The sequence below is a fragment of the Mesoplodon bidens genome (assembly GCF_964165515.1).
Source record: "Mesoplodon bidens genome assembly, chromosome: 7".
Classification (NCBI taxonomy): Eukaryota; Metazoa; Chordata; class Mammalia; order Artiodactyla; family Ziphiidae; genus Mesoplodon; species Mesoplodon bidens.
The window spans coordinates 45,907,587-45,924,434 of NC_138164.1; the positions used below are offsets into that span (position 1 = coordinate 45,907,587).

The 16,848-nt window shown below is 42.3% G+C and overlaps 1 long non-coding RNA gene across 3 annotated transcripts in view; it reads right to left on the reverse strand.

The window, feature by feature from the left end:
• LOC308620564 overlaps positions 1-16,848 on the reverse strand; it is a 47,770-nt gene that overhangs the window by 22,809 nt on the left and 8,113 nt on the right. For all 3 annotated transcript variants that reach the window (XR_014016341.1, XR_014016342.1, XR_014016343.1), the window contains one exon: positions 13,703-13,765. This is a non-coding gene — a long non-coding RNA (uncharacterized lncRNA). The remainder of the gene's footprint in view (positions 1-13,702; positions 13,766-16,848) is intronic.

Here is a 16,848-nt window from a genome sequence, read left to right on the forward strand (position 1 = left end):
AAAACACCTAGAGTGAACCCTAATGTAAACTATGGAATTTGGATGATAATGATGTGTAGTGTAGGTTCATCGATTCCAAAAACTGTACCACTCTATGCAGGACACTGACATTGGAAGAGGCTGTGCGTGTATATGGAAATTCTCTGTACCTTCCACTCAACTCTACTGTGAACCTAAAATTGCTCTAAAAAATAAAGCCTAGTTTTTTAAAAAAATGGGTAGAATAAAGCCTAGTTTTTTTTAAAAAATGGGTAGAATAGCATTTCAGAATATTGGAGGGCTTTCAAGTTTCCTGTTACACAAAAGGAAATTGTCACAGCATCTAACAGGTGCCAGGGATACAGCTGCACTCACAACATTGAGGATTTCCGATTCCCTTTGTACCTGTGACATATTGTAGAATGCCTTCCCTAAAGACCTGAATTTAAAACTCCACCTCCAAGCATCTTCTCCTTCCTCTCCAAACCATCTTCATGTATGACCTGACCACTTTATTCTCTCTTCCATCTTTGTGAACCCATCAGATCAACTAATCTTTCTGAGGTCTTTTTCTTAGCTTTATGCATGGCCTTTCAACTTTAAAGGGCCAGACGCCTGATGTTTTGGCAGTAAGGAATTTTTTGTTAGTTGTTTTGCTTTTGTTTTTGTTTTTTACTCTGTATCAGGAACTCTCACTTCATAAAATATTTAGTGCTTTCTCTAATACCTAAATTTTTTTTTTTTTTTTTTTTTTTTTTTTGTGGTACGCAGGCCTCTCACTGTTGTGGCCTCTCCCGTTGTGGAGCACAGGCTCCGGACACGCAGGCTCAGCGGCCATGGCTCACGGGCCTAGCCGCTCCGCGGCATGTGGGATCTTTCCGGACCGGGGCACGAACCCATGTCCCCTGCATCGGCAGGTGGACTCTGAACCGCTGCGCCACCAGGGAAGCCCTCTAATACCTAAATTTTATGTAATGGGGCCACAGTAGGAGAAAGTGTTTTTATGACAATGTGGAATGTCTGCTCTTGTTACTAAGGGACCATCACACTCAAAGGGAAATAAAGACTTAGTCTTCCTAATTAGAAAATAAGAACCTTCAAATTTTAGAGTTAGAAGGCACCTTTAAAGTCATTTTGTCAAGCATTTTTGTAAAGAAAAAAATCAAAAAGGGGGACCGACTTGCCAAAGGGCACACAGCTCAGTCCATTGCAGAGGAAGGACGAGAAACCCAATCTGTTTGTTCCAACCTGGTGCTATTTCCATTTTAAGCATGGCATGAACTTTTTGGTAAAGCCAGTAAAAGGCTTCCAACTATTCAAAAAGTACACCCAATCCTTATTTTAACATTTTAGATGGAGTATGCTTAAATAAGTAATTTCTTCATGCTGATATTGTGCTTTCTCTTTTGCTCCTTATCTCAGATCTGGTAGGAATTTAGCCCTTTCAAGACCTCTCAAAACCACTCAGTTAGGGACTTCCCTGGTGGTCCAGTGGGTGAGACTCCAGGCTCCCAGTGCAGGGGGCCCCGGTTCCATACCTGGTTGGGGAACTAGATCCTGCATGCATGCCACAACTAAGAAGCCTGCATGCCACAACAAAGATCCTGTGTGCCGCAACTAAGACCCAATGCAGCCACATAAATAAATATGATTATTAAAAAGACCCCACTCAGTTAGATGAATAAATTCAACCAAAAAATTTCAAATGCCTATAGGTACCATCACAGAGGACACAAAGATGAAAAAGATGCTCTCTGTTCCCCTAAGGAGTTCACCATCTCATGAGCCAAAATGACATGTGAAAAACCAGCCAAAATTCCTTAAAATGAGGAGTGTGAAAGGAGTGTTTGGGGGCCGGGCAGAGAGTGGTGAGTCCCACCTGGAAAGGGGTGGGTGAGGAGGCCTGCACTGAAGAGGCAGCATCTGAGCAGCTAATGGAAGGCCAAGGAAGATTCCATCGAGGGGGTAGGTTAAGGAGGGGGAGGACATTCCAGGCAGAGGATGGAGCATGAGCAAAGCAGAGAGGCATGAGAGGGCTGGCTATTTTTAGAGAACAGTGATTAGACTGGAGAGACTGGAAGATAGAATAAAGGAAAGTGGGGCGGTGGGAGGAAAAGTTGGAAAGTTAATTTGGGGTAAGAAGAAGAAACTTGAATGCCATGTCAAAAGTTTTTAGTAAGATCACATAGTAAGGGGGCGCTAATGGGGGTCTTTAAGCTGGAAGCTGCCATCATAAGATCTGTGTTTCGAAAGACGGCTCTGGTAGCAGTGTGAGAGATGTAAGACAGGTGGGGAAAACTCAGTGGGAAGCTTCTGAAAAAGTCTAGGCAAGACATCTGAGCCAGGGCAATCAGAGGAGCAGGGATAAAAAGGACTGATTCAAAAGAATTTCTGTTGTTGACACAGGTGAACAGTGATAGATGCTAGTCAACCCATGGAAACAGCTCCTAAGATGATCGCATTGATCCACTTTAGAACCTCCGTGAGTGTATTTGCATTTGTCAATTTGCTGGCCCTGTGATACCCGCTTAAGGGGTTTGCACTGCTTCAGGCTCCTCCTAGAGGCTTTGTCTTGGCTGAATAGCGAATGTAGAAACAGCCTCTACTGAACCCAAGGGACCATTGATGTAAATAAAGCCCTGCTAATCTCTCAGGGCAAGATGAAGTTGAGTTGGTACTTTGGCTGCAGAGGCACTCTGACCTGTAGTGATTCTCAGACCTAGTGTCCTCTCTCCCAACTACATAATGCCGACCAGATCAGTTGAAACCTCCCTCAGGGCATTGGCTCTGGAGCAAAGAACCTGGTTCAAGTTCTGACTTCACCATTTACTGGCTGTGTGACCTCAACTCTCAAGCCAGGTTCTTCATCTGTAAAAAGGGAATAACACCTATATCCCCCCACTGCTTGACAGAAACAGAGAGAAAGGGACAGAGAGAGGAGAGAGATCACATCTGAGAGAGAATCAAACACTTGGTAATGCTTTTAAGCTGAAAGCATTATGTAAGGATTGCTGTCATCACTGTAATCAGCAAGTGATGTACAGCCATAAGAACAAAGAGGCCAATACAAAAATCTGAATGACGCAAGTACATCAATTTGTTTCTCCAAGTCTCACTCCATTTCAGTGAGGACAAATACATATATATATATATATATATATATATATATATATATTTTTTTTTTTTTTTAATCTCTTGGGGAAAAGGAACCATCTTGGTTCACCTAAGTGTTGCTTTGCTCATTTCTCTGCCTTTCATGGATGGGCCGCATGGCCAGGAGCAACCTTTGAATGGTAGTCTTAAATTAATTCTCTCTTTGAAATAACAGCCAATGACAAATGTCAGACTACGGGTGCATAGAAATAGTGAAAAGCCCTAGTTACTCCAAGAATGTGGCTGACGTTGAATACATTATAGTCCAATTATGTTTCTTTTCAGAGGGGTTTGGATGAGCAGATGAAAGCTGAGATTCCCAGGCCTGTAAATTCTTCTACAGCATATACCCTCTTAGTATGGCATGGTTTAGAGCAGTGGTTTCCAAAGTGGAAGGGGGGACCAGCATCCTAGAGAGCATGTGAAATAATACGAGGGCATGAGAAAAAGAATTAGAACTTTTATTACATTTATTTTTATCTTTTTAGTGCGTAGCATGGAGTGTGTTTTATAGTGTATATTACAGTAATATGTTTATAATTTACATATATATGTACATACATATGTGTGCTCTGTGTGTATGTGTAAACAAAAATGTTTACTGAGGGGACAGTGATCAAATGAATTTGGGAATCAATGTTGTAGAAGGGATTTGAAGTTCAATCTGGGTTTGAATTTCCCTGTCTCCTTAGTGATCTGTGTTTCCCAATGACTCTCCAGTTTTTAGTTATCCTAGGAGAATGGAGCGGGTGAAGCAGTGTATTCTAGTCCTGACATTGCCACCGACTCACTGTTGACTTAAGTATGTGGCCTTGGGGTAATTACTTAGCTTTCAAGAGCTGTATTTATTTCAGTCCTCACTCATACAATGGGTATAATAGTATCTTCTTTACAAAGTCATTGAGAGAATTAAATAGAATAAAGTTTATTCTGATTTGGGTATAAAGACAGTGTTTTAAGGCATGTGTTTAAGATCATCGTCCCTTCTTACTCTCTTGCCTGATGTTCTTTGTGTCCTATGTTTCACAACAGCTGACCCATTTATGGCTATTCTTGGGGAACAATGGGGCAGAAACAGTGGGTTCTAGTCCTAATATTACCATTCACTCACTGTCGAGTGAATACTCAACTAGTATTGATTGAACACCCTGCCATGTGTCCAACACATGCTTAATATTACCTATTCCTCATAGAATCCAAAAGGCATGTGCATCATTTTTCAGATGAAGCCACTCTATAGCAGTGCTAGTCAACAGAACTTCTGCAATGATGGAAACACGCTATAGCTACGCTGTTCAAGGTGGATGCATGAGCCACAGTGGGTGGCAAGCACTTGGAATATGGCTGCTGTGACTGAGGAACCGAATTTTTCATTTCATTTAATTTCAAATAATTTCATTTTAAATAGCCATATGTGACTATTGGCTACTGTATTGGACAGTACAACTGTAGAGATTGCTGAGCTATCATTCATGTGTAAGGCAAAATTGAGACTGTTATGGGCTGAATTGTCTTCCCCAAATCATATGTCGAAGTCCTAACCCCTGGTACCTCAGAATGAGACTGTATTTGAAAATAGGGCCTTTAAAAGTAAAATGAGGTCATATGACTGGGCCCTAATCCAATATGACTGGTATCCTTATAAAAAGAGGAGATTAGAACACAGACACACAAGGCAAAAGACCATCTGAAAACATGTGAAGAAGATGGCCATCTACAAGCCAAGGAGAGAGGCCTCAGAAGATACCAACCCTGCTGACACCTTGATCTTAGACTGCTAGCTCCAGAACCGTGAGAAAATAAATGTCTGTTGTTTAAGCCACCCAGTGTATGGTATTTGTTACGGCAGTTCTAGCAAACTAATACAAAGACCTTTTCACTTCTAGTTCACTTACAACAGACTTTCTCAATAAATTCATCAAGGATACATTCTATCTCTCACACAAACAATACAACACACAGAGTTAAAAAAGTAAGATACAAAAAATATATAAGTAACAGTAGTTGAATGAAGAAAGCAGTAAATTTATAATTACATTTTTTTGTTATTTTTTAATAGATCTTTATTGGAGTATAATTGTTTCACAATACTGTGTTAGTTTCTGTTGTACACCAAAGTGAATCAGCCATATGCGTACACATGTCCCCATATCCCCTCCCTCTTTTTTTTTTTTTTTGCGGTACGCGGGCCTCTCACTGTTGTGGCCTCTCCCGTTGCGGAGCACAGGCTCCGGACGCGCAGGCTGAGTGGCCATGGCTCACGGGCCCAGCCGCTCCACGGCATGTGGGATCTTCCCAGACCGGGGCACGAACCCGTGTCCCCTGCATCGGCAGGCGGACTCTCAACCACTGCGCCACCAGGGAAGCCCCTCCCCTCCTTCTTGATCCTCCCTCCCACCCTCCCTATCCCACCCCTCTAGGTCACCACAAAGCACCGAGCTGATCTCCCTGTGCTATGCTGGCTGCTTCCCACTAGCTATTTTACATTTGCTAGTGTATATATGTTGATGCTACTCTCATTTAGACCCAACTTCCCCCTCCCACCCCGTGTCCTCAAGTCCATTCTCTACGTCTACATCTTTATTCCCGTCCTGCAACTAGGTTCATCAGTACCTTTTTCTTTTTTTTAGATTCCATAAATATACGTTAGCATATGGTATTTGTTTTTCTCTTTCTGACTTACTTCACTCTGTATGACAAACTCTAGGTCCATCCACCTCACTAAATATAACTCAATTTCATTTTTTTTAAAGCAATTCTTTATTTACTTATTTATTTGGCTTAGCTGCTCTGCAGCATGTGGGATCTTCCCAGACCAGGGCTCAAACCCATGTCCCCTGCATTGGCAGGTGGATTCTTAACCACTGCTCCACCAGGGAAGTCCCTTGTTTCTTTTTATGGCTGAGTAATATTCCATTGTATATATGTGCCACTTAGTTTCTCACCTCATAGAAGAAATAAAATATGGCTACCAGTTAAATCTATATCTATCTATCTATCTGTGTATAGCTTTTAAATTAGAGGAAGAGGATCATTTCTAAGTCATAAAAGAAAACATGAAAAGGAAAACTATTAAACCTAATAAAAGTCCAGAAAAGCAAAAAGAAACATTATTTTAAAAAAAAATAAGAAGAAAGGAATAACCCAGATATATCAAAAATCACAATAAATGTGACTAAAGTATCCTTTTAAAAGGGATGACTCAAGTTATGTAAAACCCAAAACATTGTCATGTGTTAACTCTGGGAAAGAAAGTAAGATTGTGGGAGGGCACTTTTACAATTTACTGTAAATACATCTTTATCATTTAGTCTTTCATGATAAAAATGCATTCCTGTATTACTTGTATAATCAGAAAACATTTTTTTATAGGTCAGAAACACTAGAGTCAAACCCAGATTTTCTGGCTCCAGAAACATTCTATTATACACATTGCATTTCCCCTTAAGGGAAATAAACCCCTTCTTTGGGACTTAACATCTGTACTATAAAATGAAAGTTGTGGGCTACATTTGTGACTTTCAAATTTTGTCTCAAAAAAGTATTTTAGAAGCCACTTTGGGGGTTCCGAGAAAGGCTATGTGAGTAGACCACCTATTCATTATACTAGACCACCTATTTATTTCAAGTGGTGAATTTCCTCTTTTATTTGCTTTATACATCGATGTTCCATTTAAGACTATTTATAGAAAATAGTATTATCATTCTAAAAAAAAGCACACGAAAGTTTGAAAGATGCTATCCTGGAAGACTTCTAAAGTACCTTCTAACTTTAACATTCCAGAGTACTCGCCATTTCCCCATTTCTACAACAAATACACTTCTGCATGAAAACATAGACTAGGAAAATCTCATATTAGGTTTTTGCTGTGTTCATATTCGTGAAATTAGCACAACCTTCTTTACAGTTATTTCCATCACTCAACCAACTGCTTTGTGGTTATGTAATGAACAGGCTAATATGGCTGATTTGAAGGGCTGGATTTCATATCCCTCTCGGTTGGGTATTACCTACACCTAACCTCAACAGCTAGGTCAACGCTAGTGGAAAGTGCCTTCCCCTAAGAGACAGATAACCTGGATTTTCATCTGGGACCTACCAAGACTCATTGTTTGGCCTTTAGCAAGTTATGTACCTCAGTTTCCTCAGCCATAACATGAAGAATTGGTCTATTAAATCTCTGAACTTCTTGCCAGCTATCAAATTTTATAATTTATATGAGTCCTTGATGCTTGATCAAAATATATGCGCATTTCAAGCAAAGAGAAATGAGACCTCCAAAAAAGACGTGGGTTCAGAGAGACTTATCAAGACTTGTAAATAGGATGCACAGACACGTTATATTCTTAAGTAGAAAAAGATAACAAAGTAACTCAAACCTTTGGAAAGAAAGCTTTTCTTCATAGGATAGCGGGCCACGAAGTGACAGGACCCTAATGATTAGCTGACCTTTTTTTCCCAAGCTACTTTGAAGAGATTATCTAACTATCATTTCAGACAACCATGACTCTTATTTTTAGCTCTGAGTTTTCTTCATGAGCACAGTGACCTGCATCTCAGAGTTACAAAGGGCTCCCAGATATGGTTCATGATTCATATGCAGGTACCTTGCATTGACTTCCAGGAAGGTCAGGGGGGTAGGAGCCCGGAAAAATGATTTTAGGTGTAAAATCTTTCTTTGCTCTTGTTCCTGTTCCCACCACTTGATCAGAAACGCACACTCCAAAAATTGATCCCTTGGCGCCACAGGCGATTGGCAATTAAAACAGAACCCAAGAGATACTGTTCTCCAAGGGCCTCGCAGCTGGTGTGGGCGGGACGACACTCAGGGCTTTGGTCACTGGCTATTTCCAGCCTCTGATAGCAGTTGTGTTACTCATGTCTCATTCACCCTCTCCCCTAGGCCTCCCTCCCCTCCCCTCCGCAGGCCAAGGCTGGTGACAGCCCCCGTATATTTAAAGAGGACGTGAGCCCCCTCAGGCAGTTGAGCCGACAGAGACCGCACAGGCTGGTGAGTGGGGCGAAGGGCCTCAGGGCTGGGGGTGGGCTGGCCTGGTGGCCCGCTGGGACTAGGGAGGGTCCTGTAGAGCAAGGGTGTGGTTCACGTCTCAAGTACCAGCATCCACTCGGGTTCTGTGTGAGGAGGCTCAAATTATGCTTGATTCTGGGGGGACCTAGTTGTCTAGAACATTCCTAAAAGGGTGATTAGCATTTGGGGGCTCAAGGAAAATCCACAGAGAATGAGGAAGGGATTATTTTTGGTCTAAAACTATTTCCAGTATTCATGGAATAATGTTTCTTATCGTCTTAGTCAAAAGACCTGCATTCTAGTCCTAGGACCACGTAAATGAAAGGATGTGTGACTCTGAGAAAGCTCCTGCCCTCAGGGTCTTGGTCTCCTCTGCAATGATGGATGTGGACGTGGTGACAGTTTTCTAAACTGTAAAGCACTGAACAGTTACAAAGTGGTTGCAATAGATACAATACAGCAGAAGCCAGCTTTCCAATGCGCAAAATACAAGGATTTGTTCTTTTCAAAAGGTGTGGGTGCATGACTCAGATGTCTATATTTCACCTTACCCTGTCTCTCACATAGGTAATACTCAATGGAGTTGTTGATTTAAAATTGACTTTATATCCCAAGGTTGTTCAGCAACTGGCTTGCTTTTAATAATTTGAAACTAATCAAAGCAAGACCCAAAATAGACATTGCTGTACTGAAAACCCATTAAAAGCTCTGTTTACTGGGAAGATAATTCCCAGCTGGGGCTGAGGGGTGATTCCCAGTGTTTCCTCTAGGTTTCAGTAAAGGACTTTTTTTTTTTTTTTTTTTTTTTTAACATCCCAGTGAATGACAGGCACGAGTGTGACTGAGAATAAGAAGTGGTTTTAAACAATAGTCTGAGTGGAGCTGCTGCCTTCAGATCAAAGCCACTGCCTCTAATTTCTGTTCCCTTCACTGAGCTGGGGAACAGCTCAAGAACGAGGGGTTGGGGAACAGGTCTGAGGAACCTTGTCTCTCTGCAGTACAACTCAATGAAATTCAATGAGCTTGTACTGACCATCTCATATGTCGGAACTGGTGTGAAGTAGAGGCATCACTAATGCAGGGAAGGTTGCGCTTCGACATGGACAGGACAAGAAAATAGGGAAGAGCCTTTGTTCTCAGTTGACTTTGGGGACTGAATCTCAATGCTGGGTACATCCAATTCATCACAATTTATGTAAAACTGCTTTCTGACCCAGAAAATGTCCAGGATTCTTGTGGCTTGGCTTTGGTTCCATTCTGAACAACTCAGTCATTAAAATGAGCCCGGGGGACTTCCCTGTGAGTCCAGTGGTTAAGATGCTGTGCTTCCACTGCAGGGGGCGTGGGTTCAATCCCTGGTCGGGGAACTAAGATCCCTCATGCCAAACGGCACGGTCAAAAAACATAAAAAAATAAAAAATAAAATGAGCCCTGGCTGTTGGCAGAGCGTACAGCCGACCCTCAGGCTCGGCGCCCTCTCAGCGGGCAGACAGGTGCTCTGCAGCCATCCACTGGAGATGGAGGGGGCAGGCCAGGGGGCAGGGGGAGAGAGAAGGAAAGAGCGAACAGGATCCTTCAACAGGCAAATTGCCACGGACTTCTTGGAAGAAGTGGAGACAGACTCTCAGTAGAATACAAACTCAGAAATGCTGGGAACTTGAAGAAGGAAATAGAAGAAAACAAAGAGCATCAGTCATAGAGGCAGTTCAAATTCTAGCTCTGAACATCACTCCTCTGAGTTTCCACTTCTGAACAGTAGAATTAAAGTAAGGCCACCTATCCCAAAGGGATTTGTTAGAATCAAATGGGATAAAGTATAAGAAAGTACTTTGTAAGTCTAATAAAACTGTACAAATATTCAAGGCCTTGGAGAAAAGGCACAGGGCCAAACCTGATGGGCTGCAGGAGGATTTCCTGCTAAGTACAAATGTGATGATAAAAGTCCAAAGGTCAGAGCAAATAACAAGCTGACCAGGAGTTAGAAGATGATTGATTTGTTTTACAAGAGGAAGGACACAGACAAGGAATATAACACACAGGGAATATAACTCCTGAGGCAGGCAAACCTCCAATCATAAGTGTGCCACTCAGATGTCTGGGAATACTATATCCAGAGTTGGCCTTCATGGCCAAAGAGAAATGTGATGCCTTCAAATGTGAAAAACTGCAGTTATTCGTCACAATGAAGGAATTCAGGAGAAGAGACAATAATTGTCTTATTACTGGGACCAAGGAAGATGGAAGCTTTTCGGAGCCTCATCACGGACCTCATCATGGGAAAGCGTAGATCGTGATTTGTTGGTCGTTTACTGCCCTGTGCAGGCGCAGAACAAAATTAGCCTATTTAACTGTCACCAAAAGTCCTGCAAGAAGTCATTCTTCAGAGGAAGTAACGAAAGTTCAAAGAAGCAAAGTAATTACTCAGGATCACACGGCTAGGAAGTGGCAGAGCCAGGATGTAAACCAGGGTGCAACGTGGTCTTAAAAACCATTTATAAAGGCCAGGAGAGAACAAAGTGAGTTTCTGAGAGTAAAAGTCAGCCACACCTCAGAGACAATTTCAGGAAAGATATAATATGACCTGTGCATTACAGCCTTAGTTTAAGGGGCAGGTGTGTCTACTCTGAATTTTAAAGGGATGAGAGCTGGGTTTATTTCTGTGCTGGGATTAAGCAACCTATCTCCCCAGGCTTTGTGAAAGGGCCTCTGAAAGGGGGACTTCATATATCTGTTCAGAAGCTTAGGAGGAAGCCGCTGACCTTGAATGTCCTACACCGGGGAGCTGAAGGCCATGGTCTCCCTGGGCCACAGTGACTCTGTCTGGGTTCACTGCTTCCCTTCAAAGTCCAGAGCACCAGAGAGGTCAGCTGGTGGTAGGCACCAGAGCTGCCAAAGTGAGCAAGCGGGTGTCCCGGGGCACAGGCTCAGGACCCTGCCTGATGGGCCGTCCCTGGTGCCAGGTACCCTGATCCCCCCCCCCCAAGGAGGCTGACTCTCTCCCTGGCCTGGCTGCATCTGTTCTTGGGTACAGCACACTCTCAAGGCTGAGAAACAGAGTTGGCTCACAGTCTGAAGAGAAGGGCCATGGAGAAAGAGTTGGAAAGATTTACTTGTTTTAAGAAAATGGATTTTAAAACCATTTTGGAGATAAAATAATAACAGTAATAATGAAAGCAACTAAAATTATTAAACACCTGCTATGTATAAGCATTGATGTATAACATCTTAGCTATTATTATTATCTTATTTAACTGAAAATAACCTTCTAAGACAAGTCTTCTCATTCTCTCTTTATGTGCATGACGACACTGGGCTCAAAGATTTTGAGTAATTTGCCCAAGGTTGAACAGATAGTGCTTTTTGAAACCTGGCTTGGTTCTTTCCAAAGCCCATGCTTCCCCACACCATCTGTTTTACCTGGATTAAGAGACTAGAGAAGAGGCAGTGTTTGAGAGGAGACACTACTGGGCAGCTTTTCTGCAAGGTGAGGCTCCAGTCACCGATCAAATCCCTAAACCTGTCTCAGGGCTTGAAGGACCCTTGAAGGGGGCTTCACTACTTTACAGCCACTTGGACACCCATCCCCTGCCAAGCTAATTCAATAGTGAGAAAGAACTCTCCAGCCCCAAAGGAGCCCTTTCCATGTGTGAAGAGCACTGACTCTCAGAAAGTCTTTTATTTTACTGAACTGAATTCCATCTCCCTCTTTTACTCCCACCTATGAGTATTCTCTCTGTCCCATGGAGAGACAATGGGTCAATCCGATCCCAATTCCCATAAGCTGGGAAGGTTGGTTAATGGAGGTGCTGACCCTTGTCCCCTCTCGAGTGTGTTGTAAGCAGGAACATGGGACACAGAGCCAGCTTAAACTGGGGTTTGAATTGTGGTTCTGCCGCTTACTGGTGGTGGGACCTCAGACAAGTCACTTAAGCCCTCTGAGCCTCATTTTTCTCATCTGCAAAATGGGGATCACAAAATTTGCTACGCAGGGCTGTTGTATTTAAGGATAGTATATGTATAGCAACTGTCACATAGTAAACAATAAACAGAAGCTAATGTTAACATAAGGACACAGCTTTGGAGTCAGAGCGACCTAAATTCCAACCTAGCCATGTGACACATACTAGCCATGTGACCTTGGGCAATGTAATTTCCCTGAGATTTCATGTCTCCATCTCTAAAGTGAATGTTGTAAAAGCACCTACCTTGAAGAGTTCCTGTGAAGCTTAAATGAGATTTGCCATAGGGCCTGGCCCGAAGGCTGGGCATCAGACGCTATGGTTTTAAGAACAATATTATTATATTAGTAATAATTGTGATTATCACTTAGATTCCAGATATGTGTTTCTATGATCCAAAATCTTTGCCTCAGTCAGTGTAGACAATTTAACTCACTATGTGGAATCAGGCACCTAATAGGACAACCAAATAAACCAACACTGAGATGAAAACAGCATTGTCGCTGGAGGTCTCTGCTCAAAGCCATAGCCTAAGGTTCCCTCCCTGGCTCTTTAATGGACCCCTAACAAAGAAAGAACAGAATCACTGAGCACCCATTTTATCTACACCATCCACTTTTGCCCTAAGGTATCACCTTTCAGCTCCACAGTTGGTAGTTTAAAAAAAGAAAAACGGAGTGTTGGATTAGGAAGAATGTGCCCAAGTTACACAGTACAGTTATACTTTTAAAAATTCAGACTGACACGTGACAACTTAGAGTTGTGGCAGAACTCATTAGCTCTTACATTTTATAACACTCTGCAGTTTACAAAGTGATTTCACTCACTCGAACAGCTACCGTCCTCCCAGCAATAGTGAAATAGATGGGACTATTATGCCTGTTTTATAGAGAGGATATTGAAGTTCAGAGAGCCTGCATGGTTTTCTCAGATCACACGGCTTTGAAGAGGCAAGACAGAACTAGAACTCTGGCCTCCTGCATCTGGTTTACAGCCTCCTCCAGCCCCTACTATAGCACATTCCCAGTATAATCTCTTCCACAGCATTATTCGTTATGAAATCCACCCAGGTAAGTCTCTCACTGGGATCTGGTATCTAAAAGTCTGGAGTCCACCCTCTCCCTAGTTGACATCACAGGGTCCTGCACTCTGTTTCATCCTCCTAAATTCGACTGTCCCCCATTTCAGTCCTGACACACGGCTTTCTGACAACACAGCCATCCCTGGGACTGGCCCAGGGAGTAGTGCCAGGTGATGTGATGGAGACTGTGATCCAGGTGACAAATGGGGCTGAGTGACGGGCAAGCCTATATTTGGTGTCCCACCTTCAATGACCCTTGCCTGTGCCAGGCAACGCTGATAAACAAATGGCCCACCCCTTGGTATCTTGCCAGCGTAAACTCGCATTCCAGGCCTGGCTAGGGGAGTGTTGAGACACAGGAATTCCAAAGCAACGCAGGAGGCTGAGAAGGTTAGATACGTAAGCCAGGACCTACATGTGCTTTCAAATCATATAGTGACTTGATTAGCAGATCGGCACTATTTGAGTAAACTGAAATAAAGTGAGTAACAATGACTTACCTTTGAACAGCTTCTCAGTGCTGCTTTAAATTCCATCATCTTTCCATGACCTTCACAGTGATCCTGTGAGGAAAGTGCAGGACATAATAGTATCGTCATTTCTGACCCACATTAAGGCCGCAAGGTCAAGATTAGAACCTGTGTCTTCCAGTTCAGGATGCTTTACAACACACGCTGCCTTTTGGCCTTTGAGCATCTGAAGAAGAAATCAGAGACGTCGTCTGTGTTAGGCCCCCATAGCTACATTACCATCTTTAGAAGTGGAACTGAGCACCTGTTTAATTGAATGCTTATGGATTTCTATTTTGAGTTTCAAGTCCTGATAAATGTATGTCAGATATTTATGATCACTTAATAACAACCTGTGCCAGGCTCCATTACCTTGTGAAAAAGCTATTATCTGTAATCTTATACGCACTTTGGAAAGTATCATGTGTGGACGATTGCTGAATACACACACACACACACACACACACACACACACACACACACACACACGCCCCTAAGAAGCATATCTCTTTCCATTAACTTGCAGGACATGCCAATGAAATCTCCACTGAAGATTTGAAATGAGAAATTTGACCTGGGGTTGTTTTCATTGAAAATTTTCACATCATTAATTTCACAAGTGTCACTGTCACATTCCTGGATATATATTGCATTTCTCCTTTATTTTATATTATGTTGAAACTCAGGACCAAAATGAACACGAAGAAAATTATGATTCTACCCTTTTCCAAAAAAACATACCATCTTTAGTCAGAGAAGGGTGGATCTTTGAAAAAGAAGTTGGGTAAAAAATTACCCCCAAATGTCTACTTTTTATGCCTCATCTTGTTTGTACATGAGATGGAAATCTTGAAAATCTATTCTGCCCCTGAAAGTAAAAAATAAACAATTTGGGCTCTTTTAGGGCATATTAAGTTCTCCATGCCTTTCTGTGTGCTCTTTTCTCTGCCTGAAATGTCCTTTTCCCTTTTCTCTATCTGGTGAACTCTTATTCACCCTTCAAAACCCCATTTAGATGTGATGTTTTCTGTGATCCTCCAACAACTCACTGCTTTCCTCCCTAATCTAAATGTCGGTAGCCATGCCCTCCTTTGAGTTTTCATAGCACTTCTCATAAGCCTCTTTTCTGGTACAGAGTATTCTGGTTCCTGCCTATCTTTCTCACTAGAATGTAGGCTTCTCAAGGCTAGGGGACAGGACACAAATTACCCATTTTTATAAGCTTTCCCCTCCTTCATTCCTCACCGAGTAATTAGTGCAGTGTCTGACACATGACAGGTAGGTAGTAAATGCATGGTGATTAAATGAATAAATGAATGAATGAATGCAGACTTGATCCCAAGCCTTTCAATTCAAAATGCATTACTCTTCCTATTAAACTAAACAATCTGAACTCTAGAAATAGTAGCACTAAATGTTTCCCTTTAAAAAACTTATTTTCTAAGATTTTACTGAATGAAAAGAAGAATCTGCTTCTCTGAGAAGGGTAGGATGTTCCTGGCTAACCTAACCTGCTTTTGGAAGCAGGAAAATCTCCTTGCAGGACATTTAGGTGGAAAGTTTCCCTTTGGTCCTAGTATCGGTTTCTATGGTCTGTTTGCTGTTTACCTTCTGTTTCTTAGCAAAACCTGTCTTTCTTACGAGGATGGGAGACACAATCCAGACCAGGTGACCCAGGAGGCTTAGTGTTAATTGCCAACTTATAATAAGAAGGTGACTAGCTTCCCAGAAGGGAAAGAGAAGGTCAGAGGCAGCCACTTGGAATTGTCTGATAGTGCTTGGTGTCAATGACAAGATGACACACCAGGCTTCTTAGAAACCAAAGGATCCCAGAGAAAATTCAGCCCCCCTGGGACTGGCAGGATTTCAGATTTCACTGAGTACTGATGGCTTATTTTAGTTCCACTCTGGGGAAACTGAAAACTGGATTCATACTTACAGACAGACACAGAAGGAAAGAGAAAAAAGTTTCTTCATGTCCCTCCTTGCCTAGTATCTCTCAAACATAATTCTCTAGTGGGGAGACAAGGATGGCCTGGGGCTGGCTAGCAGCAGCTTCTGACAGCAGAGGGTGCTTGAAGGGTGTGGAAGGGCCTGCAGGGGCATCACCTGGCTCCTGTGATCACACCTGTCCCTGTGAGCTCTGACGAGTACCTTCCTGCACATCCTCTAAACACCACTGTGAAGCAACAAGGAAAAGAATGACCCTCTTCATATCATAGGTGGGAAAACAGAGGTAAATAGAAGCTATGAAGTTCATCTCGATGCACATGGCAAGTTGCTGGTAGCCCTGAAAGCAGGAGGAGGTTTCCAAACCACTGATCTAGTGCAGTGCCAACATAGCTCATTGCCTGGGCAATGATATTTCTTAAAAAGGAATTAATGGATAGATGAAATACATCTGAACAGAGTTTTTATATATTATGTATTTTTATCAGCAAGATTAGCCAAGGCTTTGCTAACCGAAGGGTGGTGCCCTCCTAGCAGCATCAGCCCTGCCTGGAGTCTTAGAAGTGCAGAATTTCCTGCCTCTCCCCAGATCTACCAAACCAGAATTTGCATCTTAACAAGATCCAAGGTGACTCAAGAAGCACTGAGTTAGATAAGAATACCATTTTCATAGGTTATTCCCACTTCTGATGGAATAATTTTTAAAACCCTAGGTGGAAGAAAATAACAATACTGAATATTTGCATACAATTTCAGATACACAGAACTAGCTTATCCATTCCTTCTAAGGACCCTGTGAGGTACATAGGAGCAGGGGCTATTGAAATTTAACAAAAGAGGAAACTGAGTCCCAAAGTGGTAAAGTGACTTGCTCAGAGCTTGCTCTGAGTGTCTGAGCTTATCCAATGACTTACACACAATAACCATTTGCTGAAGGAATAAATGAACCACCAACAAACTGGGGCTGGATCCCGGTCTTCAGACCAGAGCACTACTAGGGATTGGTTCACTCTTTTTATTTATTTATTTATTTTTCATTTTTATTGGAGTATAGTTGACTTACAGTGTTGTGTTACTTTCCGCTGTACAGCAAAGTGAATCAGTTATACATATACATATATCCACTCTTCTTTAGATTCTTTTCCCATATAGGCCATTACAGCGTACTGAGTACAGTTCCCTGTGCT